The sequence below is a fragment of the Giraffa tippelskirchi genome, chromosome 4, assembly GCF_054371585.1.
Source record: "Giraffa tippelskirchi isolate mGirTip1 chromosome 4, T2T-mGirTip1v1.2.pri, whole genome shotgun sequence".
NCBI classification, from domain to species: Eukaryota; Metazoa; Chordata; class Mammalia; order Artiodactyla; family Giraffidae; genus Giraffa; species Giraffa tippelskirchi.
This window is the reverse complement of record NC_137278.1, coordinates 202,115,613-202,141,532: the sequence shown is the minus strand read 5'-3', so window position 1 is coordinate 202,141,532 and position 25,920 is coordinate 202,115,613. Positions and strand designations below refer to the sequence as shown.

At 51.2% G+C, this 25,920-nt stretch overlaps 1 protein-coding gene and 2 long non-coding RNA genes across 4 annotated transcripts in view; 2 read left to right on the top strand and 1 right to left on the bottom strand.

The window, feature by feature from the left end:
* The first annotated feature begins 103 nt into the window (after window positions 1-103).
* LOC145545448 (uncharacterized) lies at window positions 104-19,952 on the top strand. Its single transcript, XR_014082093.1, has 5 exons — window positions 104-138; window positions 1,714-2,060; window positions 3,015-3,219; window positions 4,539-4,643; window positions 18,608-19,952. It is a non-coding gene; the product is annotated as an uncharacterized LOC145545448 (long non-coding RNA).
* On the bottom strand, window positions 1,343-25,383 carry LOC145545450 (uncharacterized). Its single transcript, XR_014082096.1, has 4 exons — window positions 25,301-25,383; window positions 24,777-24,935; window positions 6,578-6,802; window positions 1,343-1,958 (listed from the first exon to the last, which is right to left on the bottom strand). It is a non-coding gene; the product is annotated as an uncharacterized LOC145545450 (long non-coding RNA).
* The window catches only part of MICAL3 (microtubule associated monooxygenase, calponin and LIM domain containing 3), a 150,745-nt gene continuing 150,071 nt past the window's right edge, over window positions 25,247-25,920 (top strand). For both annotated transcript variants that reach the window (XR_014082092.1, XM_081589957.1), the window contains exon 1: window positions 25,247-25,565. The gene's annotated coding sequence lies outside the window, so the exon portion shown is untranslated. The remainder of the gene's footprint in view (window positions 25,566-25,920) is intronic.

The window sequence follows — 25,920 nt, the reverse complement described above, 5'->3', positions numbered from 1 at the left end:
TGGGTTGGGGAGGAGGAACCGAATGTTCCCCCTTGAGAGAGGGAGAGAGGGGGAGGATGAGGTAAGTTTGGAATATTTAACTCCATCACCTAATCGTCTGCCTGGGCTTGAAACACAGCAGGCAAAGCCATGGCCTCGGTAAATCCCTCCAGATCTCCCCGTAGCTCAGCAGAGTCCTGTTTCCTCCTACAATTAGGTGCATGCTGTTCTAGGAGGTCAGTACCCTTTCTCTGAGTCCGATCAGCTCGGAAGGCGATGCTGGCAGCACTGGGAAAAGAATCTGAGTGGAGGAAGCTCTGCTGCCCCAGAGCGACATTCCAGGGACTGGGCTGACCGCTGAGCCCAGGATGAGCCGGGAGGACGAGGGTTACTCCTTTCCTGCCCCAGAGGCAGCCAAGCCTGCCTGGTGGGAAAGGCATGAAAGGACTCTTTCCCGTTCTGTCCACAAACATTTCTAAAAGCAACCCCGCTGGAGGACCTGGGCTGGACGCTGGGCAGGATGCAACGATGGGGGAGGGCAGCCACATGAGGGGATGGTGCCAGGCAGCGTATTATTTACTGCTGGGTTACATCCAGTACTGTCACCCACCACCTGCCACGTGCCAGGCACTCGGAATCTGATGGGGAGGATCGCAAAAGCAAAGCCTCTGCTCCCGTAGATTTACGTTCTGGGAGCTCTGGTTGTCTGGGGGACAAGTCCTCGGAGCAGAGGGAACAGCAGGTGCAGGGTCTTGAGATGGACTTGGTGAGGCTGAAAGGGCCCGGGTGAGGGCAAGAGCAGGAAGAAACAAGTCCGAGAACGAGGCCAGGTCAAATCATGCCTGAAGAGCTGTCTAACGATGAGAAGCATGCACTTCATTCCAGTCCTAACAGAGCTGTTGTTTTTGAGCAGTGGTTTGATGTTATGTGATGTAAAGAGCCAGATGAGGGAACAGACTTCCAAAAGAGTTTGGGGAGGCGAGGAGAGGTGTCCCTGAGTTGGGTGACAGGGAAGGATTCCTGGCAGAGCGGGGAGCTGAGTGTCAGCAGGCAAACGGGAGAACTCTCAGAGCAAGGCTGGCAAACTGACTTGCTTGGATCATCAGCCTGCCGCAGGTGTGGTTGTGTGGGGGTAGTAGATGGTGAGATTGGAGGGAAGGAGACTTCCGGTCTCCATGTCCGAAGGTTCTGGAGCTCAGTGATGTGGACTCCATCCATGAGGTTTGAAACTGCGTAACCCACAGTTATGGGGGACTTGAACCCACGGTCTTTTAACTGAGGTTGCACCTGGTCTCTGGACTTAAAGAAGCTCAGGTTCTTGATGTCTCATCGTGGAAAGAATTTAGTAAGAGACAAAGTGCTAGGTAAGTAGTGGATTTATTTAGAGAGAAACACACTCCACAGACAGAGTGTGGGCCATCTCAGAAAGCGAGAGCAGCAGCCAGGTATCGGGGTTGTCAGTTTTCATAGGCTTGGGCAATTTCATATGCTACTGAGTGGGAGGCGTATTCCAGCTATTTGGAGCAAGGAATGGGGATTTCCAGGAATTGGGCCGTGGGCCCACTTGTTGACTTTTTATGGTTGGTCTTGGAACTGTCGTGGCGCCCCTTGCTGATATATTAAGATGAGCTTACTCTGAGGCTCAAGGTCTAGTGAAAGTCTCACCCACCATCTTGGACCTCGTTGGTTCTCTCCATTTATGTCGTGTCCTGTGACTGTGTCATTCTTCCAAAGGTTGTTCCCTGCCCGTTTTCCTCCTGTGTCAGCTTCAGAGTCCAGTCCAGGACATGGTCTCCTCCAGGGACCAGCATCTTCCCCTAAAAGGCTCTTTGCTTTGAAGGCTTTTGAGTCCCATGTTGAAACTGAAGTGACTCCCGAGAGAGCTCTTTTCACCTGAAAGTCACCCCCATCAAATGACACAAACTGCAGGGGGACGGCGCCCTCAGGGCCGCGCCCAGCCGAGGAACTGGTCCAAGTTCCTGGGGAGAGAGCGTGGGAAAGCCATCAGGCAACACATAGTGTTTAGGGGCTTCCTGCACCTTTAACACCACAGCCCGTGAGTGGCTGCAGAGAAGGCAGAGGTAAGAGTGTGGAGGGTGTGAGAGAGGTGGGGTGGAGGATGGAAGAGAGAGGGACTGAAAGAGGAGGCCAGGGAGAAGCGTGAGAAGGGAGGAGAGCATGAGGATGGGGAGCAGAGTTTGGGGGTCTGTTCTGGTCCCAGGAGCTGGGACTGCCCGCCTCCCGATGGGCCCATTACAGGTCTGTGGGCCTCAGGATGGCAGCTGGCTGCAAGCCACACTCTGCCCCGGGGGGCTCATGAAGACCCTGCCCCCAAGACAGTCAGTCGGCCCGACCACCAGTTTCTGGAAAGCAGCACAAGCTGTAAGCCTACAGTAAGCACCTCGGAGGGGTCTCATCCCAACCATTCCCTTTCTACTGGAGTCTGAGGGAACCCTGGTAGGTCAGAATGCACTCAGAGCACGTGGCAGTCCCAGCCGGCCCATGGCAGCAGGCAGCAGGGCGCCTGCCCAATCAGGGGCAGCAGGATGTCCAGCGGCTTCCCTAGGGAGGGGTGTCAGGTCGTTTTATTCTCAGAGGTAGGACAAAGCGGTCACAGAGAGGTTGCTCACCTGCTCGGATGTGGGAGACCCAGCAGGTCCACCATGAGCCTGGATCCCAGCCACCTCTCCTCCAGCCTGTCCCCTGCCTCCCAGCCACATGGTCATTGCACGTAGATCAGGGCTGCGCCTTACTTCCTGCCCTGAGTGCAACCTGCATCCAGGTTGAACCAACCTGCAGACCCTGCCCTGCCCAGTGGATGCCCACTGTCAAGAACAGTGAAGAAATCTCGACTTCAGCATGGTGGTCTTAGTATACAGTAAGAAGACTTAACCCTCTCCAGGGGACCCCAACCTCTGGAATCTAATGTCTGATGATCTGAGGTGAAGCTGATGTAATAATAGTAGAAAGAAATTGCACAATACATGCAATGCACTTAAACCTTTCCCCCTGACCCCCACCTCCACTCTGTCCAGGGAAAAATTGTCTTCCAGGAAACCAGTCGTTGGTGACAGAAAGGTTGAGGACCTCTGCGTCCAAGCTGTCTGAGTGAAGAAGCTCTGCTCTCTGCCACACGATGGCCCAGCTGCCTCTGAACCGGGGCTCTGGGACCGGGTGCAGGGACGACGGGGGCTTCGGTCCCTGGATACACGGACCTCACTGGAGACTCCTGAATGCCAGGTGGGTCCATCCCCTCTGCCGAAAGCAGCCTGCCACCACCTGCGGGACCCTACCCTGCCCACCTCCTCAGCCTCAGCTCTCACGTCCAGCTCCAAGACAGCTTCCTGACCAACCCTGCTCTCGCCAACCTGGGCCTTGAGTAGCTATTCCCTCTTCTTGTGGGCTCTTTCTTTCTCCTGGACATGCTCACCCCCGGGGCTCAGCACAGTTGTCACCTCCTCGGGGAAGATTTTCCTGAATTCCTCCCTGTCCCCAACCCCAGCCTCACGTAGATTTAGCAGACTTGCCTGTATTGTATCGGACTGACTTGCCTGTACTGTATCAGACTGATGAGCCATCTGTTCACTTCTGGGAATCCCCCACAGAAACAATTAACTCCAGGGCAGAGAGCCAGATTGGTTTTTTTTTTTCTGTACTTCCAACTCCAAAGCCAGTGAGGTGATCATGTTTGTTAAATGAATTAGTGGCCATGATCCGTTGGCCTAATGAGTGAGGTCAAATAAAGAACTAAGGCAGAGGGCTTCCATGGTAGTCCAGTGGGTGGGACTCTGTGCTCCCAGTGCAGGGGGCCTGGGCTCGATCTCTGGTCAGGGAACCAGATAAGATACCACATGCCGCCACTAAGACCTGGCACAGCCAAATAAGTGTTTAAAAAAAAGAAGTAAGGCAGAATCTCAGTTTTCTAGGCCAACTAACACTTCACCTCTTGGAAACTCGACTTCACCCACACTCTCAGGGCTCCCTCTGCCTTCCCCGGCCCCACCCAGTCATCACCCCCACATCTTGCCACTCCCTACCCTGGGGCTCCCCTTCCGGACCTGTTTGGCTGAGAAAATACTAGTGACTTTCCGGATTACCAAAAAGAGGGCACCTGTGTCCATGGATGTTGGCCTTCCCTTTCCCTTCTCCTGGGTCAGGAGAGTGTTGGCGGCTGGCACCCGCACCAAATCATGTCAGTTGGGCCTTGTCTCTGTCCACCCCAGATCCCCCTGAACCAAAGAGGGGTCACAAAACCTCAGAGACGGTCTAGGGGCAAGCAATAAACTCAGTTTGAGAAATTAAGATTTGTGCAAGCAAAGCACAGAGGTTGAGAAGAACAGCATTTAGAGGGAGTGGGGGGACTCGGGTCAGTCCTGCCCTGGAGAGCTCTTGCAGGCAGGGTGGGGGGTGGTCAAGGAAGTTAGCTTCCATACAAGCGCCTCCTTGATGTGCTCAAGGTTTGCATAGACTTTCACAGCAGGCATGTCTGTGTGGGGTCAGGGTTAGGGGTGAGTGCGAGACCCTGGGAAGCCCTTCCTGACCTGAAATTCCACCCTCAGGGCTGGCTGTGGGCTTCCTGGGATCCGAGTTCCATTCACTGGAGATATTTTTGGTCTGTGCGGTCAGTTGGCCAGTCTGAGCTGGGACAGCTCCCTCTGAAGGAGGTGAGTCACTGGGACAGGATGCCCTGAGGCATACCATGAGCCCCCAGGATCCCAGAACAAGGGCTCCAGTGTTCTGGCTGCCCTGGGTCCAGGGGTAACCTCTGCTCGGCCTTCAGCAGAGAGCAGGCAGGGAGGACCCACAGATGAAACGGCAGAGGCTATGAACTCTTTCTCCCCTTCCCGAGGCCAGACCATGACCCAAGCTTAACCGTGCCAGCCATCCTGCCAGGTGCTTATTGGTGTCCCATTTGACTGAGGCTCAGAAAGTTTAAGAAACTTGCCTGAGGTTGCCAGATAGCAAGCGCCAGAGTCAAAATTCAAACCGTAAACGTTGACACCAAAGCTTCTACACCACCCACTCCGTGCTGAGGGCCCCTCCCAGAGGGACAGAGCCAGTAACCCCTGGGAGGGAGGGGAACGGATTGGGGAGGACCGAGTTTTTGGTGCCTGGCAGTCACACTGTGTGGCATCCAGAGGCCTCTGAGGACCCTCACATGAAGCCCAGGTGTCCTTTCTTCCAACCCCATCCCAAGGTGGGGTCATCTACAGGTCATCCCACAGGGCTAGCTCTCAGAAGCCTGGCAAGAGGAGAGTCTGGACCGGAGAGGTGACCCAAGGTGGTGGACAGAGCCCCAGTCTGGGTCAGGGTGTTCTGGTTCTTTCTCTGCTTGATGTAGGACAAGTCACTCACCCTCTGATCTTCAGCTCCTTTATCAAGGAAAGGGAGTGGGGTGGGAGAGAGGAATTAGGATAAGTGAATGCCCACTGGGCTGACCTCACTACGTTACAAAGAGGAAACAGAATCACTGATGTAATAGAACCTTGAATAAATAAGGCACCATATATAGTCATGTTATAAAAGTCCCAAGTTCTTATCTAGTTGACTCTCCAGCTCAGAGTGTTTTGTAGATATTTTTTGGTGCTCAATGGTTCAGCCCAAGTCCAGAGGCATCCTGGTTTCTCTGTGACTCTCACCGCAGCCCAATCACCCAAGATCATCAAACCCTTGACCGGTTCTACACTTCTGACATGGACAGCCTCAGTTCCACTTCCTGAAAAGTGAAAGAGCCCAGCTCTTTCCCACCACCAGACCTTTGTAGAGTCCACGTCCTCAACTTGGAGTCCTTGGTCTGGTCACCGCCCGCCCCCCACCCCCGCACCCACCGCACATCCTCAGGGCACGCTCAGAGGCAACCGCGTCTTGTTCACATGGCACCTTCATAGCTAATGGCACACAGTGGTACTCAGTGAACTTCAGGGATACAGGAACTTCCCTCTGATTTCTCTCCCATCCCATGGATGTTTTCATTGCTATGGAGACAGTGATCTTTCTGACCTCATCCTTTGGGAACTCGACAGAGATTAGCTAATTAATAAGGTGGGAGGGGTGAAGCTCTTCTGGCACTTACTGTAGAACAGGAATGGCGGGGAGGCTGGGGTGGAGCCCCCCGGGGCCTTCTCCGAGCATCGCCATAGCCAGCTGCCACAGCCGTACCCAGATACACATGGGAGGCCTGACCCTTGATGTCCGTTGCTCTGGGACCCTCCTCTCTTCTCTTGGCAGGCACTCCCCGGTGTCCATACTGGAGGCTAACCCCCGTCTCCCCTGGATAGTGCCGCTCCCTCAGGGGACCCTTCCTGCAGCTGTGCAACAGCTGCACCTCTGGAAGCCCTGCAGGGCCCAGAGGCCCCAGTCACCTGCTGCCAAAGTCCTGCTTTCCTGATTCCCAGATCAGATGGGCGGGGTGGGGTGTGAAGAGGGGCAGTTTACTCCACCACCACCCCCTCCCAAGGGATAGAAAAGTGGAGTGGAATGGCCACTGGCAGTGAATAAACCAGAGCAAAAACCCATGCCAGCTGGCAACCATTGGAAGAAAAAGCAGCAAATTCATGAATTACCCTATTTACACCAGAAATAAACTAATAGTTGGGACCTTTGCTGGATAGACGGTGCTGGAAATAAAGGCCAATCACAGAGACAAATGGGTGAAGCTGGTTTCCGCCTGGCCTCCGGCATTGGCGGCTCTGGCACTGAGCTCCTAGTGCTCCCTCCACGGAGCCTTGCTGGCGTCAGCATCAGACAGACCAACTGTTCACAGACCCGGGATCACAGCCGGTTAGTGTGTCACGAGACTGATTTGGAGCATTGTGACTAGAATCTTTATATTTAAGAAACAGAATAGAAACAAAATATCAGTATTTCACATGTAGGAAGGGTAGGTTGGGGGTGAAATGTTGATCTTATTAGTCTGTGTATTATTATAAATAATATACACTAAAAATATAATATTTCAGTAACATAATACACACATGTGTACTAGGTCATGAAACCAAATAAACTTTTTATTATGGACCATGGGGACTGGCACCCCATTCCAGTACTCTTGCCTGGAAAATCCCATGGATGGAGGAGCCTGGTAGGCTGCAGTACACGGGGTCGCACAGAGTCGGACACGACTGAGCGACTTCACTTTCACTTTTCACTTTCATGCATTGGAGAAGGAAATGGCAACCCACTCCAGTGTTCTTGCCTAGAGAATTCCAGGGACGGGGGAGCCTGGTAGGCTGCCGTCTATGGGGTCTCACAGAGTCGGACACGACTGAAGTGACTTAGCAGCAGTAGCAGCAGCATGGGGACTTCCTTCCTGGTCCAGTGGTTAAAGATTTTACCTTTCAGCGCAGGCAGTATGGGTTCAATCCTTGGTCAGGCAACTAAGATTCCACATGATACGTGGTGGGGAAAAAAAAAAACAAACAACCATAACATAAAACAGAAGCAATACTGCATTATGGATCATGATTGAAAGTTTCAAAGAGATAAGAGCATATACAAAGGAATGCTATTCAGCCTTAAAAGGAAAGGAAAGTGTGAGGCAGGCTACAACGTGGATGGACTTTGAGGACATTGTGCTCAGTGAAATGAGCCAGTGACAAAGGGCAGACACTGTGTGACTCCATCTATGTGAGGAGCTGAAATGGTCATATTTAGACAGACTGAATGCAGAGAGGTGGTCGCTGGGCTCCCGGTGGGGGCGGGGGGTGGGGAGTCTGTGTTCAGTGGGGACAGAGTTTCAGTTCTGAAGATGAAGCATCCGGTGGACAGCCACAGCCACGAGGGCAGCAGGACACTCAGGGTTCTCAGTACACCTCCAATGATGATGCGGGTAGATTTTAGGTTTTGTGTGTTTCGTCCTTTTTAAGACGCTGTAGGGGAGAAGACCCTGATGCTGGGAAAGATTGAAGGCAGGAGGAGAAGGGAACGACAGAGGATGAGATGGTTGGATGGCATCACTGACTCAATGGAGATGAGTTTGAGTAAACTGTGGGAGTTGGTGATGGACAGGGAGGCTTGGCGTGCTGTGGTCCATGGGGTTGCGAAGAGTCAGACACGACTGAGCGACTGAACTGAACTGAACTGAGGGGAAGCCTCCTGGGTTGTCACTGTCGGAGACCATCACCCCATTCTCTTTCAGCTCCCTTTCTCAAGGGCCATCCCCAGGAGATGGTCACCACGCACTGTTGCGCCTCCGCCTCTGGCTCTCTCTTCTCTGATTCCCGCTGCGCAGATGCCCCCACCTCTTTGCATTGCATAAGCCTCTGGCCCCCAGCTCTTTCTTTCTGCACTGCTGCACCACCTCCATCCTGGGAGCCCTGCCCCCTCCACCCTCCCCTCAGCTGCACCGGGAGTGACACATCTGCATTTCTTTCAAAGCCCCCAGTGGCTCTCTGTTCCTCTAGAGGGGAAGCCCTTAGCTGGGTGGACTAGTCCGCTGGACGTGGCTCGCAGCTAACCTTCAACCCCCGCAACTGTCCTTTAAGTGTACTTGCAGTTCCCCAAGTTCACCCAGCTTTCATCTGCTCTGAGTCTTGGCCTGGGGTCTCCCCCTCCTCACTCTTGTATGCGGGCCTAACTCCTACTGCCCGAGCCTGGACTGGCACCCAGCCCCTCTGGGACGTGTCCCTCCCTCTGCCCTCCAGGGAGATCCTGGGCACCGTTGGCCTGATGAGAGCTCTCGCCATGCTGCACCCCTGCTCCACCTCCTGCCTGTGCCCTGCCGTGTCCCCGTCACTAACTGCCCCCTAGCAGGCACTCTCTGAGCTGAGGGGTGACGGGGTAGACAGACAGGAGGACGTTTGAATGGATGGATTTCACAGGTTTTGAGATTCAAACCTGGGAATCAGTATCGGTCAACACTGACAGTTGGAAATACCTTTGATCAAGGCCTAATGAACAATTTATCCAAATTAATAACAGTTGCTATATTTGTGTAGCATTGAACATTCTATAGAACACTGTCATTTTTTTTTTTTCTCTTGATAGTCTTAATAACTTAAGTAAGAAGGAAGGCCTTTGTCATCACACGTGACCCTGTGAGGAGGCTGTGTGTTGTCTGAGGTCAGCAGGTCAGTAAACAGCAAAGTCTAGGACACGACTCATTCCTCCCACTCATTCACCAGGATGCCTTTAACCATCAGAAATGAAAAGTCAAGAGTAATTGGTCCTAAAATCAGGATCTTTCAGAAAAGAGGGAGGGTACATTTTCTGGCTTCCACAGGATCTTACTAAGGTCCTAGTTCACATGTACTTACTAATCACAAACCAGCTCTACTCTCGAAAACCAACCTCGCTGTGTCTTGCCTTTTCTACATTTACAGAAAAAGAAACAAAACCAAGCCCTCTAAGGACCAGTGTCTAACGATGCACTGGGATTTTTCCCTTGTATTCACTCTACGTCTCTGCGTCGCGAAACCGAGCCCAGCTACTTGTATTTGATCCCCAGCAGTGAGAATGTTATTTATACCCCATCTGTATCCCAAAAGGTAGAAGAAAGAGAAGAGTTAATCACTTGTCCCCACAAAATAACCTCTTCCTCTGCCCTTCCTGGTCCAAGGTCAACAGTTCTAACTGCATTCTGCAAAGGATCTGTTTTCCAGTTATTTTATTTGTTTTTATGCAGACCCTATCTAATTGTTCCCAGTCTCTTTCTTACTTTTAAAGCCAACACTGGACATAGGTCACTAGTAAGATTCTAGTTAAAGCCAAGAACTGTGGGAGGGTGACTTTGAGGAAGTTGGGCTCATTCAGGGAATCTCAGGGACGCAACTCCAGCTATCGTGCACATGTGGCAAGGTCTGCACAGGGTTGAAGAAAGAGGCTGAGAAAAGCCCTGCCTCTTGCTGCACATGGACCTCCACCCTCCCCTTCCCACTCACACATGCACCGCCACTGCCCTCCCCTCTGACTCGGTTAGTTAAGTCTTTTGCAAAATAAAAGTGACCAAATCTGGAAGCTCTGATTTTAGGGACACTGAGAAGGCCTCGGTCTATGTGATCACAAGCCCTGGAATTTTCAGAATTATCTTGACTTCAGAAAGACTATTAAAAGATCCTAGAAGTTGCAACATTTCTTTCTTTTTATTTTTTTGAACTGTCTATATTTTATTTATTATTTTTTAATTGGAATATAATCACTTTACAATGTTATACTGGACAACTTGAATCAACTGTATGCATACACATATCATCTCCCTCTTGAGCCCCCCACCTTGGTAACTCATCTGCCTCTAGGTCATCACAGAGCACCAAGCTGAGCTCCTTGTGCTATACAGCAGCTTCCCACTAGCTATTTTACACATGGTCATGTATATATGTCAATGCTACTCTCTCAATTCGTCCCACTCTCTCCTTCCCCGGCTGTGTCCACAAGTCCATTCTCCACGTCTGGGTCTCTATTCCTGCCCTGCTAATAGGCTCATCAGTACCATTGTTCTGGATTCCATACATATGCATTAATATACACTGTTTTTCTCTTTCTGACATTTCACTCTGTATGCCAGACTGTAGGTTCATCCAGTTCACTACAAATGACCCAATTTTTTTCCTTTTTATGGCTGAGGCTATATTTCTATTTCTAAAGCATACCCAAGAAGAAGCTTCTTACATCTAAAATTGATTATAAACAAGATCTTTTGGCAGACAGTTTGTCCAAATTTTTTTACTTAAAAAGCTAGTCAATAAATAAATCCAAGTTTCTCAGAAAGCAGCTTCCTCCTACTTGGCCCAGGCTACAATTCCACAACTAGATCTTCATGGCTTTTTATCAGAAAGCGGTGTTGGGGCTATTAGTAAGTAAATATCCCTATGAGAGATGCTATTTTAAACTTTTATCAGATATAAATTAGAGGAAATGTGTTTTAGATTCTTTGCTGAAAGACAAGTTTTGATCAGGAGAGAGGAAGGCAAGAGCTAAGATTAAGATGATATTGTTCAATCTTTGTGTCAATATCTTTAAACACTTAAAGAGTGTTTTTAAATACCTTTTTCCTGATCGTCACTCCCCCAAAGAAATTTTAGTGCCATTGATACATGGTATACCTGTTTGCATGCTGTATGATCATCAGGGTTCTGTATGTAAAAATAGTGAGGTCTTGGGATTTCCCTGGTGGGTGAGTGGTTAAGAATCTGCCTTCCAGTGCAGGGAACACAGGTTTGATCCCTGATTGGGGAACTAAAAGTCCCACAAATCAGACCCTAGCCGGAGAAGTAGTCCCCCTTCTTGAGGGCAACATGGCTCGTGCATGAGTGGGGACACGGGAAAGACACCATTTCGCCCCACAGGGCAAACACACCTTTAGCTAAGAAGTTGCGGCACCAAGTTGAGCTCCGAGGGCAGATCTGTTGGCCGGACTGTCTGCCCCCCGCATCCCTGACAGCAGGGCAGTCTCCAGCCTACATAGGGGTCCCTTAACTCCCCACCCTCTCCGCTTACAGGGTCTCATCTTATTCTCCTGGCTCTGACAGGACCCAGGTTAAATGGGCCCCTGAGAAAGCCAGAACGTTGCTGGCACGTAGATTTCCAAGCCACAGAGGGTGTGTGTCCACAGGGCTGCAGGGGTGGGCTGCGCTTCCCACCCAGTGGGGCTGAAGGGAGGCCCGTCGCCAGGAAACATGTGACTGGCAGAACGGGGAAAGGAGAACCAAGTTTTCCTCCCTGAAGGCACTGAGATAACTGCTAAGAGAAACCATCGCCAAGTGCTTATCCATAGCCAATGGTGTCTAATTTTTTTAAAATTTATTCTAGTTACTGTCTTGGTAACTGGAAATTCCAAACTGTTTGATTTTAAAAGAGACCCACAGATGAAAGCTGAGAAGCAAAACAGAGGACTTAGAAATCCAAGGCAGCAAAGAGCAGCAGATAAAAAGCCGCCCCCCACAGATACCGATCTAGATGGAAAGAGAGCGATCAAGATAATGCCAGCTAGGGTTGTCCAAGGAAACAAGGAAAGGTTCTATAAATACAACCAGAAAAAAATATTTGTCTTAGCTGATGAGATCATCATCACACATGGCTCATGATAGAGATCTTTTGTTGCTCCCTTAATTGAAGCTTGGAGGAGAACAAAAATGAGGCAGAAATCAGACTACTGGCCACAGGGTCTGGGTTCCAGTGAGCCAGCCCACTTTTAATGAAATGCAGCTGGAGTCATGAAGCTGTGATGCTGTGGAGCTGGGCTGTGGCCCGTGTTTTCCCTGAAGTGCTGGCCCCTACTCTTGGCATCCACCCTCTTCCCAGCCATAAGAGGGCTAGTGGCTTACCCACACCCAGCAAATGGGGTCCACACAGGAGGAAGCAGGAGGCCATGGAACCCGGCCTAGCGGCGAGAAGGACTTCCCAGGGACTCCCTTCCTCTCTGGAGGGATTGCCATGGGGGCAGGAGTGGGAAGGGGGCTGGAATCCTCTCCCAATGTCCGCCCCGACTAGGGGCCAAGCTGCGTTCCAGGCTGGGGACCGCAGTGAACGGACAGGTCCCTGCCTGGAGGACCTTCCGTTTGGAGTGGCGGTGGGAGATGGGGCAGCTGGAGACAGACAAAGAGTGAATATGCCAGAGGATTTCACGTGCTCACAAGTGCTCTGAGACACACATAAAACTGGGCAGAGTGACCGGAGGGGCTGGCTGGCTAGGCACGTCTGAGGAGGTGTTGGAGGGTGTGTTGCCACCCGGAGATCAAGGAGGTACCAAGTCCCGGGAGGAGCATGTCCAAGGAGGGAAAGTGTTGGGCACATTGAGAGGATGTGAGGAAGGCCAGTAGGTGGGTGGGACCCTGTGGACCACAGGAGAGTGGGAGGTGCCCAGGGAGCAGACAGGCCAGTTAAGCAGGGCTTGGCAGGATGCGGACAGATACGGATCTGGAGTCTGGAGACATCTTTAAGGGGAAGAGCGACATGATGCAGTATCTGTTTTAGAAAGATCACTCGGGCTGCCATGGAGGACGGAGCAGGCCAGAGGGGCCGAGGTTGGAGACAGGAAGAGAGGCAGGGGTTGTGGTCCAAGGCAGAGAGAGGACTGTGGTTTAGATCTGATGGAGGCGGTGGGTTAGTTAGCTGTGGTCCATTGTGAAATGCATTTTGAAGGTGAAACGGAGAGGATTCATAGAGAAAGCAGAATTAAGGATGACTCTTCGCTTTTGTCCTGAGTGACTTGGTAAATAGTGGTTTTCCTTCAATGAGATGAACAAGACAAGGATATCAAGTTGGTTTGGAGTGTGGGAAGCAATCCAGCTCATTAAGTCTGAGATGCTTGCTCTTTTTTATTTTTATCTTACCATGCCAGATCTTAGTTGCTACGTGTGGGATCTAATTCCCTGACCAGAGATCGAACCCAGACTCCCTGCATTGGGAGTTTGGAGTTTTAGCCACTGGACCACCAGGGAAGTCCCTGGGCTTCTGGATTTTTGTTAGTTCTTTTCGGAGAGGGGTGGGGTGGGGTGCGGTGAATGTGTCTTCTGAAACAAGACATTTCCTTCCATCTTAATTGGCTTCGGTCTTCCCGACACCATGTGGGATAACACATTGGGAGAGATTCTGGCGGGAAGATAACCAGGAAGGTCATGCTGAAAGGCAGCCACAGCTTCCTCCCTGGTGGTGGGGCCACATTCTTCCTGCTCTTGTGCCAGGAACAGTCTGTCTTGTTATCAATAATTGTCAGCCTCGTCCAACTCTGAGGCCAGACTTCCACCGAGGCCCTTGGGACCTTCCCCACCTAAAGGGTCCCATGAGCCTCTGCTGTCTCCCGTCACCAGAAGGCTAAGGAGGGGCCAGAGATACTTGCGGGGTGAACCCCAAAGACATGTTCCTCATCATAGTTCCAGGCAGAAGGAGCCAAGACTTGATCTGTGCTGGCAAAGTTATTTTTTAAACTGGAATTGCTGGTAAGGCTGCTTCCCTAAAAGGCAGCGCCAGTCCTGGCTCCTGCTGCCCTTCCTGGAGCCGTGGCTCTGTGCCATCTCATGCTGTCATGGTTTCTCCAGACTCCCCTTCCGGTCTACTCTCCCATCTCAGTCCTTTACCTCCCCACTCGGCCACCTGCAGCCCCTCCAGGAGAAAACGGAATATTTGGGAGGTTTCCCCAGTGATGCTCAGTTACACACGGTGCAGCCCACAGCCCACATCTCCAGACCCCAGGCTGGTACAGGGTTTCCTGAAATCACTTCCCAAAAGGCTGCCTCAGTACCTGCTGCCCTGCTGTCCAGCCTTATCTCGGCTCCTTGTCACTGGTCTGTCAGATCTCTTGAAAGTCAGATGAATGTGGCTGTCCTGCCTGTGTCCTCCTAGTGTTTGTGACCCACTCAAAGTAGAGATGTTTGTCATAGCCTACAAGAAAGATAGGTTCACGGGGACCCAGGTCTCATTTGCCCAGATTTGTGAACTGGAGGGAGAGAGGCCCGTGAGGGTTCTGTAGGGCTGCACGCGGGGTCCCACCTGTGCAGCCATACCTGGCCACCGGCCTCATTCTTCCCTCACTTTCTCTGTCGGCACCTGAGGTGATGCCCCAAGCCAAGGGGTGGCAGCGAAACAGAAGAGTGGATTAAAAAACCCTCTAAAACATGAAGCAATGAAGTACCTGGAATATGAGGGAGAATAGGAAGAGGTTTCATTAAAGGTGTAATAAGATGGACTCGGTTGGAAGGTTGAGAAGGCAGGTGAGTGGGAGGACATGGGGGAGAGGTTGAGAGGGAGATGAGAGGGTGGGAGCAGCCTGACCTGAGAACATGCAGTGATCACCTGGCTCGTGAATGGAGGAGGGCCTAAAGCCCATCTGTTTGCCTTGGACAGAAGCAACGAATCTCCTTAGGAAAAGAATGGGTTCTAGGAGCGTCAAGGGACATGACTAGAGACTAACACATAGTTTATCACCTCCCTCTTGATCAGAAGGATTACACATCAAGTTTGTGCTCTTATGTGTGTGTGTGTATGCTCAGTTGCGTCCGACTCTTTGCGACCCCATGTGCTGTAGCCCGCCTGGCTCCTCTGTCCATGGGATTCTTCAGGCAAGAATACTGGAGTGGGTTTCCATTTCCTTCTCCAGGGGATCTTCCTAATCCAAGGATTGAACCCACATCTCTTGCATCTCCTCCATTGGCAGGCAAGTTCTTTACCACGGAGCCACCTGGAAGCCCTGTGCTCTTTGTATCACTTAACACTGAAATCAGTGTTCTCTGCTGGAAAGCACTGTCAGGGTTAATCAAGACATTCTGGGGAGACCGCGGGGCTCCTGAGCACCCCTGTCTGTGAGGGCCCAGCAGAGTGACTAACCTCCTAAAAAAGTGTCTCCATCTTTAAAAAAAATTATTTTTAGTGTATTTATTGGCTGTGCTGGTCTCCGTTCCTGTGCACGAGCTTTCTCTAGCTGTAGCAAGCAGGAACCACTCTTTGCTGTGCGCACAAGCTTCTCTTGTTGGGGAGCACAGGCTCTTGGTGCACAGGCTTCAGTAGCTGCAGCACTCAGGCTCAGTGGTTATGGCTCTTGGGCTCTAGAGCTCGGGCTCAGTAGTTGTGGTGCATGGGCTTAGTTGCTCTGCAGCATGTGGAATCTTCTGGACCAGGACCTGTGTCCCCTGCACTGGCAGGAGGATTCCTGTCTGCTGCACCACCAGGGAAGTCCCCATTAGTTACTTTTTTAACCCCATTTTATCCTTGAGAGAAAGAGAAGGTAGAAGTTGTGTTTTTTGTTTGTTTGTTTTTTAAATCAAGCCCCAGGAAAGTTAAAACGTCTGGTTTAAGGTAATATGTGAAGTGTGTGCAGTGGGTCTGAAGTTATCTAAGCAGAGGTCTGGGTGTAGGACCTGAGGCAGAAAGGAGGGAGAGGTGGAGGGCTGATCTGATCTGGAGAAGTGAGGAGAGGGAGGAGGTGGGTCTGCTTTCTTCTGGAGTCCTGCTGGCAGAACCCAGCCCAGGGGCAGGAGCAGCATTGCACCGAGACAGGGACACGAGCTGTGCTGGCAGCGTGGTCTGAGCTGTGCTGAGCTGTCCCCGGGGTCCTGTCATCGGTTCTCCCTAAACATCCACTTCCCCACCCCAGGTCCCAGAATCCCCCCTGCCCAGCCGGATCTGTCCTTCCAGGGAGAGATGGAGGAGCGGCCTGTTTCCCGGGTCTGGTGCTTCAGTCCCGAGGTGGGGGCTGGGAGGTCCCCGGTGGAGAGTGACATTGGATGCATTCTCACGGCTGTTTTTCTGTGTCGCTGTGGGGACGGGGGCTCCTGGCAGCTGGCGTGGCCGTGCCTGTGGCCTTTGTTTCCCTGCCCTTCTCCTGATGCCGTCAGAAGCTGCAGCGCTGTGCTAGCAGGGTCACGTGTTAGTCTTTGCACAGCTGCTGGGAGGAAAGTGCGGGAGAGACTGAGAGACTGCCCGTTCTGCTCCTGCGTCTGCAAGCTTGAGAGTCTACCCGCTCCGCTCAGAGTCTCCTGAGCAATCTCTCACTGACCCTTCCCCCAGTTACACAGCAAACCCCTCTCACTACAATTCTGGACTCTTCACACCCAAGCCAGCCTCTGCCCTCTGCACAGGGGCTTCCAACCACATCCTTGAGCATGCACACACACACACAAACACAAGACACAAAGGATGTGTGTATATACAATCTCACCTCCAGAAAGAAAAATCAACATTCTTACTACCCCAATCACTGTTGGATAAACAGTTTGTCTTTTTTTCCGAAAGTCAGCGTCTCTGGCAATTTACACACACGTGCGTGCGTGCGCGCACACAAACACACACACACACACTCACCCCTGGCCTTTTCTGCACCACTGTAAAGTTTTACCACCTCTGTGCATACTGCCCTTTCTTCAGTGTGAGCTCATGCGCTCCATTCTCCTATTCACTAAGGGTGCACTTTCTCCTCTGCAGAGTTAACTGCTGCCATCAGACTTAACGCGATCTTTTTTTTTCCTTAAGAGTCATTTATTTATTTGGCTGCACTGGGTCTTAGTTGTGGCATGGGTGATCTATGGAACCTGGCCCCCTGCATGGGGAGCATGGGGTCTTAGCAACTTGACCACCAGGGAAGTCCCCTTATAACAAGCTGTTCTTCTTTTGCTGCTTTTACAATTCTCTCCTTTTCTGTAATTTTGACAACCTAGCAATGCATGCATTCCTTGTTCTGGTGTGCTTCACTTAATTGTACTTCATAGATACTGTGTTTTTTTTACAAATTGATGATCTGTGTGTGGCAACTCTGCCCTGAGCAAGTCTGCTGGCACTGTTTTCCCAACAGCACTTTCTCGTTTGGTGTCTCTGTGTTACACTTTGGCAATTCTCACAATAATTCAAACTTTTTAATTACATTTGTTACGGTGACCTATGGTACTATTGTAACTATTTGGGCCACCTGTGTAAGACTATGAACTTGATCAGTAAATGCTGGGTGTTCTGACTGCTCCACTAACTGGCTGTTCCCTCCTCTCCCTTCCTCTCTTCGGTCTTCCTGTTCCCTGAAACAGAACAGTATTGAGTGTAGGCTAATTAATAACCCTACAAAGGCCTATGAGTGTTCAAGTGAAAGGAAAGGCCACACATCTCACTTTAAATCAAAAGTTAAAAATGATTAAGCTTAGTGAGGAAGGCGTGTCAAAAGCTGAGATGGGGGTACTTTTCTGGTGGTCCAATAGTTAAGATTCCACACTTCCACTGCAGGGGGCATGGGTTCAACCCCTGGTCAGGCACTACAATCCCACATGCCATGTAGCATGAACGAAAAAGAAAGCAAGAAAATTGAGATACGCTGAAACCTGGGCCTCTTGTACCAGTTAGCCAAGTTGTTTTTTTGTTTGCTTTGTTTGCTCTGGGTCTCTGTTGCTGTGTGCAAGCTTTCTCTAGTTGCAGCAAGCAGGGGCTACTCTTTCTTGTGGTGCTTGGGCTTCTCACTGTGGTGGCTTCCGTGGTCTCACAGAACGGGTTCTAGGGTTTGGGCTTTAGTGGTTGGTGCATGCAGGCTCAGTAGTTGTGGCTTGTGGGCTATAGAGCACAGGCTCAGTAGCTGTGGTGCACAGACTTAGTTGCTCTGAGGCACGTGGAATCTTCCTGGACCAGGGATCCAACCTGTGTCCCCTGCATTGACAGCAAATTCTTATCCACTGCACTACCAGGGAATCCTAGCCAAGTTGTGAATGCAAAGGAGAAGTTCTTAGAGGAAATTGAAAGTGCAAGTCCAGTTAACACACAAATGATAAGTAAGGAAAACACTTGATATGATATCTGCTTATATGGAGAAAGTCTGAGTGGTCTGGATAGAAGATGAAACCAGCCACAACATTCCCTTAATAAAACTCTAATCCACAGTAAAGCTTTAACACTCTGAATGGTGAGAGAGATGAGGAAGCTGTGGAAGAAAAGTTTGAAGCTGGTAGAGGTTGGTCCATGAGGCTTAAGGAAAGAGGCCATCTTCATAACATAAAAGTGCAATGTGAAGCAGCAAATGTTGATGCAGAAGCTGCAGCAGCTTACCCAGAAGATCCAGCTCAGATCATTCATGAAAGTGGCTACACCAAACAACAGATTTTCAATGTAGATGAGATAGCCTCTACTGGAAGAAAATGCCATCCAGGACTTTCATAGCAAGCAAGAAGTCAATGCCTGGCTTCAAAGCCTCAAGGACAGGCTGATTCTCTCTTTTTTTTTTTTTCAGACTGATTCTCTTGTTGCGGCTATTGTGGCTGGTGACTTGAATTTGAAGCCAATGCTCATTTACAATCCAAAAATCCTAGGGCCCTTAAGAACCATTCTAAATCTACTCTGCCTGTGCTCTACAAATGGAACAACAAAGCCTGGATGACAGCACTTCTGTTTACTCCAAGGTTCAATTAACATTTTAAACCCTCTGCGGAGACCTACTGCTCAGAAAAAGAGATTCCTTTCAAAAATATTACTGCTCAGTGACAATGAACCTGGTCACCCAGGAGCTCTGATGGGAGATGTACAATGAGATGAATGCTGTTTTCCTGCCTGCTAGCACAACATCCATCCTACAGCCCATGGATCAAGACTTGACTTTCAAGTCTCATTATTTAAGAAATACATTTCAGGACTTCTCTGTAGTCCAGTGGCTAAGACTCCACACTCCCAACGCAGGGACAGGGAACTAGGTCCCACATGTCTCAACTAAAAGATCCTGCATGCTGCAGTGAAAATTGAAGACCCTGCATGCTATAACTAAGACCTGGAGCAGCCAAATACATATAAATAAATACTTAAAAAAAAAACCCCAAAAACCTTCCCCCCCAAAATCATAGAGAAGTTTGGTGTTTTTGAACATAAGCCACCTGTTCTTGCTGGGCTCTGCAATAAGCATCCCTCTGCTCCAAACTCCGATTTTTCTATTTGCCCTCACTGTGCACATGAACTTTGTTTGGTAACAGCAACAGCAGCATCCTTACTGCTGGAACTCTTGTCCTGGACACAAAGGCACTGGGATGCATAAAGGATGAAGCTTCTCATACCCAAAATGTAGGCTTCTTTTCTGTGAGCCAGTGTTGCCTGCTTGGGAGTCTGAATGGAAACACACGGGGCTATGGATGCCGAAGAGATCCCAAGTCCACCAGTGAGCTGCTTCCAAGGTCCTTGCAGCCAAGATCCAGAGTAGAGGTGACCAGGGTTTTCTGAGCAGCCCAGGGCAGGGAGGCTTGTCAGTGGGTCAGCATCCACTGTGCTTCCCACTGAGTGATGGTCAGCTCTGCGGGGGGCTGGCCCCCTCCAGCCCACCCTAAAGACTGTCAGGATCCAGCCCCTGACCATGATGAGTACACAGGCACGTGTTTCTTTCCTACCTGTTGTGCTCCCTGCAGGTCTGCACTGTGCCAACCCCCCCTCAGTCCCTGCTGCTCCTGCCTGCCTGGAGCAGAACATGAACTAGAAGGTGAGGGAAAATCAGAGCTCACCATTTTTTACTATTCACACTGTTCTGGTCAAAACTTGAGTAGAGGAACAAACTACTGAAACTGTCATTGTTAACTGCAATAAACAGCATTTTATACGACCCTTGACAGTTCCAGAGCACATTACAATTTACAAAATGTTTTCCTGTGTGCTGTTTTTTGATCCTGACGTGCTCCTGTGTGAAGGAAACATGTTTCTGTTCCCATTCGACAGATAGCGAAATTTGTGTTTTGGAGAAGCTCATTGATTTGCTCAGGGCCATGCAGTTAATAGATAATCTGGCTGGAACTCAAGCCCAGACCTTCTCAGTTTAGGTCTAAAGACATTTTTGAAGTAACCTGGGTGAAGTAACCCGCTCAATGGGGCTTCTCTGGTAAAGAGAAGTTTAGATGGTAAAGAATCTTCCTGTAATGCAGGAGACAAAGGTTCAATCCCTGGGTCAGGAAGATCCCCTGGAGAAAAGGAATGGCTACCCACTCCAGTACTCTTGCCTGGAGAATCCCATGGACAGAGGAAGCCATGGTCCTTGCACTTCCTGCCACCCTGTAACAGAGCAGATGCCCTCTGTGTGACCCCCTGAAGTCCAGCCTCCATCTAGCCTTTGTCTCAGCAGATTTGACAGAGTCCACGGGGGAGCCTGGCTGCTCCCGGGCCCGCAGGCCCATTGTGTCCAGGTAGGAAGAGTATTGACTTGCTTGTTTGTTGCTTCAAGCCTGGGAGCCTCCTACAGAGAACATTCACGGGCATGAGATTCATACGACTCCAGACAGTGTGCTTGGTGCCAGTGACTTGGCTGGTCTGAGCGGAAGAAAGGGCTGACTCTTGGCTGTGTGGGAAACTGCACAAGAGGGCGCGCCTCCTGTGGGCACGCCCTCCGTGTCTTCTTGCCCTTGGGCTTAGCTGAGTCTACCAGGAGCAGAAGCAGGAGATACCCGGCACAGACCTGCTCCTGCCGACCCAGGCCTGGAAGCCACACCCAGGGCTTGATCCTGGCCCGGTTCCACTGGACCTGAGATGGCCTGAGACGGTGGGATCAGGAGGTTCCTATTAAGCGTTTAGCTGCAGGTCACAGGTGGAGAGCAACCCAGGCCTTCAGGGGCTGCAGTACCTGCCCAGATGGTTGTAATGATCCCGGGACAGTGGGAGAGATGGAGGTGTAGGGATGGGTCGTGCTGATAAGCACCCAAAGCAAAGTCTATGAAAAAGTCTATTTGCTCTTTTTTTTTTTTTTCTTTTAGCTTTGCTGGGTCTTCATTGCTGCGTGTGGGGGATTTTCTAGTTGTGGTGCATGGGCTTAGCTACCCCGTGGCATGTAGGATCTTAGTTTCCCGGCCAGGGATCAAACCCACATCCCCTGCATTGGAAGGCAGATTCTTAACCACTGGACCACCAGGAAAGTTCCCCTGCTGATTTTAAAATAAAATATAGACCATCTGGCATTTTTAGGAAAATGGAGAAGGAATGGCTAAACGGCATGAAAGCCGGCTGTAATCCCTCCAAGCAGAGGTGAGTCACTCCTAGGAGCTCAGTTTTGCGTCTTTCATTCCAAAGCCCTGAGCCAAGCAGAGCTGAGGGCAGGCTGGAGAGTAGCCCTCCCAGGAAGCTGGGTGGGGAAGGAAACACAGGGCCACCTCAGCGCCTGTCTCCAGGGAAGAGAGGAGCCTGGAAAGAGGTGGGCAGAGAACACAGCACCAGGAGTCTTTGCACCAAGAAAACCTCACTTTGGACCTTGGTCCCTGGGTGACTTGATTAAGTACATACAGACACCTGCCAAGGGGCAGGGGGTATGGTGGATGGGAGCACAAACCTAGAGCCAGAACGCTAAGGTCACTGTGGGGCTTGTGACCTTGAGCAGGTCCCTGAGCCTGTCTGCTTCTATTTCCTCACTTGGAAAAAAAGCTGAGAAGTAAGTAACTGCTTAATAGAGCAGCGGCAGGATGAGCACCTAACAGGGGCTTGTGTTCTAAGCAAGAGAAATAGCGCTGTTGGTTCTTGTTACTGCTGGGTATGACTAGAGATCCAGAGGGAGGCAGGCCTGTGTGTGGAGCAGCTGTGCTCTGCAGCACAGACACACTGAGGATGGAAACCTGCTCGGAAAACATGAGCAGGGACCAGTGGGCGCCACCACGGCAGCCTGGGGCCCACTATAGGCCAGGTCCAGCCCCCCTTGCACCCTCCCCCGGAGCAGTATCATGTGAGTTCAGAGCCACGGCTGAGAGCCTGACCAGGACACTGCTTCTACCAGGCCCCGGGGAGAAAGCATCGTATTCCATCTTTAAGAAAAGTGAAAAACAGGGGCTTCCCCAATGGCTCAGTGGTAAAGAATCCACCTGCTAATGCAGGAGACACGGGTTTGATCCTTGGCCCGGGAAGATCCCATGTGCTACAGAGCAACTAGGCCCGAGCGCCCTAGAGCCCATGTAGCACATCAACAAGAGAAGCCACTGAAGTGAGAAGTGTGAGAACCGCAAGGAGAGAGCAGGCTTGGATTGCCGCGACCGGAGAAAAAGCCCTTGTAGCATCGAAGACCCAGCACAGCCAATAAATAAATAAATTTTGAAAAAAAGAAAGTAAAAAACAAAACAAACAAACAATAAAAGGGATTTCTCTGGTGGCCTAGTGGTTAGGATTCTGGGCTTTCACTGCTGTGACCCAGGTTCAATCCCTGGCTAGGGAACTGAAATCCCATAAGTCTCATGGTATGGCAAAAAAAAGTAAGTCAAGTCAATCAGAACACACAAAGCACCAACTGTATAAAATGTTCCGATGCGTGCTATTGAAGTTCAAAGGCAGGGAAGGAGGCTCCCTTGGGGTCTAGTGGCTGAGACTATGGGCTCCCAATGCAGGGGCCTGGGGTTTGATCCCTGGTCAGAGGCCTAGATCCCACATCACAAGTGAGAGACCCTGCATGCCACAATGAAGACCCAGTGCAGCTAAATACATAAAAGTAAACGTTAAAAAGTTTTAATAAAAATTAAATAAAATGAAAGGAAGAACTTGCTTCTGTCATTCTGGGCCTCTCAGTCCCAGTTGGAAGTTGAGGCCAGTGGAATGTGGGCATTCCCTTCCTGAACAGTGAGAACCAATAACCCTTGCCTCTATTTGCCCAGACTTGGAGCAAACTTGGGTTTCCCTGGTAGCTCAGCTGGTAAAGAATCCACCTGAGATGTGGGAGACCTGGGTTTGAACCCTGGATTGGGAAGATCCCCTGGAGAAGGAAACAGCTACTCACTCCAGTATTCTGGCCTGGAGAATTCCATGGACTGTATAGTCCATGGGGTCACAAAGAGTCAAACATGACTGAGCGACTTTCACTGGAGCAAACTTTGCTTTTAATTTAGTGCCTGAATTCTGTAGCAACTCGCTTTTTCCTGGATTCAATTTTTTCATTAAAATTTTTGCTTTTTAAAAAATATGTATTCTAATAGTATGAAGCATTCTGAATTGTTCTGGGAGTCAAAGAGTCAAAAGGACTAAAAACATTATTTACTGTAGTAACAGAATACTACTGGAGTGAAATAGCAGTACAAGAGAAACAGACACTGACAAGTCACAGAATCTTTGATTTGAAAGGGACCTGGGAGTCACAGAGTCAACCTTTCCCAAAGCAGGTGTCTAGTGCCACCCACGTCAGGGTGGAGGATGGCCTTGGAGAATGAAGGGTATCCTCCTCCAAGCCTTTGGCTGTGTGGACCCTGCATTTTCCTGAGCTCACTTGCAGATCACCCTGTTGTGAACCAGCAGTGATGGGAAATCCTCAGACTGAGCAGAGAGCTGGCTCCAAGGACCTTCATCCCTAGTAGCCTTGCTCCTGCCCTGTGGAGGGCCACACACCTCTCCTTCCTGGGACAGTCCACCCGAGATTTGACAGCAGAAGTCTCCAAGCTAAATTGGCACAGCTGCTGGGCCCCTCATCCCTGGGAGCAGAGCTCAGGCCCTCTCCATCTTCCAGTGGATGGACTCCAGTGTCCACATTGTACCACATGGATGGCCCAGTTGCTATGGGCAGCACCAAGAACTGCAGATGGGTCCCTGTCTCTCCTGGAGTCCCTGTCCCTGGAGCTCCTGTGGCTCCTGAGGGTGCAGAGCTGTTGGAGCAGCTGTTCCCCAGCCAGGGGCCTTTACTGGAAATAAATAAGTGAATGTAAAGGTGGGAGAAAGTATAAGTGATTCTAGATATTCTAGGAAGTTTTCCCTAATACCCACTGGGGCCAACCTCAGATGGCCTCCTGCCTTCAACTATGGTGTCAAAGAGAACTGGGTGGGAATTCCAGCTTTACCTTGATCTACCTGTGTAGGTTACACAAGTAAGTAACTTCTTCATGTTCTTATGTTCTTAGCTCACAAAACAGTGATGTAAAATCTCACAGGTTGACCCAAGGATTAAATGAAATAACCCACGAATAGCCTAGGCAGATTGTCAGAGCTCCATAAAAGTGTGTTTCCTTCCCTTATTTTGGAACTGGAGCAAAACACCTGCAGATTGAGGTAGAATAGACATGAAGGCGGAGTGCTGAGACGAAGGAAGGACTCCAGGTGATAAGTCGGACCACCTCTGAGCCACAAAGGGATCCTGGAGCTCGGGCAACTTACATTAATGGTTGCGGACAACAGAAGAGTCAAGGCAGGAGGGAGGGAGACTGCCCTGACTGTCCAGTGGTTGAGAATCCACCCTCCAATGCAGGCGACACAAGTTCCATCCCTGGCCGGGGAACAAAGATCCCACAGGCGGAGGGGCAACTAAGCCAAGGCTGGCAGTTCCGAAGACCCAGGTAAGCCAAAAGATAAAATAAATATTAAATAGGACACTTGCGCTCCAGAATACTATGCAGACCTTAAAAGGCCTGAGGTATTAACACAATCTGATAGAAGGTGGTATTAAAAAAAGAAAAAGGAAAAGGAGGTAGGGACGGCGGGATTACCAGGCAGCAGCAGAGACACACAGGAACCGTATCTCTTGGAGGTATCAGCCCTGTCCTGAGGGTGCTGCTGGAGTCGCTCTGCTCTCCACCGCTCAGCTTGATGGATGTCTTACTGAAGCCAACGATCCTTGAAGACGCGATCATCGCTAAGGCTTCTTTCTGCTCCAATTATAATAAGCAAATGCCGAGGAATTTATTCCGAGCTCTCCAGCCTTCCATCTGCCTTCCTTAGGGCTTGGCAGATTGCTTTCCAGTCCGCAGGCCGCTGCAATCCAGGGCTCGTGCGGAGTGAGGCGGGGTCCGGACCCCAGCAGAGGCGCAGGTCGCTGAGCAACCCAGAGCCCCTGGGGTCTCCGCGTGGAAGAGGCCGGAGAAGCGCCGGCATTTCCACGGAACCGAGCGGACCGAGGTGGGACTGGAGAGGGGGCGAAGGAGGAGGCCAGGAGGACGGGAAAGGGAGGGTCTGGTTGGGGGTGGAGGAGACGTTCTGAGGGTGCGGCCTGGGAAGTCCCCCCACAGCAGACCTGGCCTCGCCCCGCAGAGGCCGGGAGGGCCTGGGGCGCCTCGCTGTGTCACCTTTCGGGCGCGCCTGGTTTCCATAGCGACCGCGGAGCCGGGCGCAGAGGAGGCTAAGGCAGGACCGGGCCTCCTCCTCGCGCCGCGGGTCGCGCTCCTCCAGCCGCCAGAGCCGGGCGCGTGCACCGGGCCTGGGGCCGGCTGGGCGCGCTCAGAACGGGAGCGGCCGGAGCACCTGCGCGCGCCGAGGACCGCCTGCCCGAGGGCCCGCGGGTGAGTGCCGCCCGGTCCTCTCCGGGGCGGGTCTCCGCACCACACGGTCGGGCGCTGTCTGGACTGCTGCTACCTTTAAAAGTCACACCTTTAAATCGCTTGTGGCCGGGAAGGCTTTTCGTTTCTGACATCTCGGTATTATTATTTCGTCTCCTAAACGCGTTCCTTAGCGCAGCAGCACCGTCTCGGGGCCTCCATTACCGACAGCGCCCCACTGCGCGGGTCCCAGCAAACGCCGCCCCCGCCCCTCGCCGCAGCTTACACGAGGGACCGCTGGGCTCGGACTCCCAGCCGCTTCCGCGCAAACAGCGGCTGCCGGGTGTCCTTGCCGGCGCGGGGGTAGCGCGTCCATCAC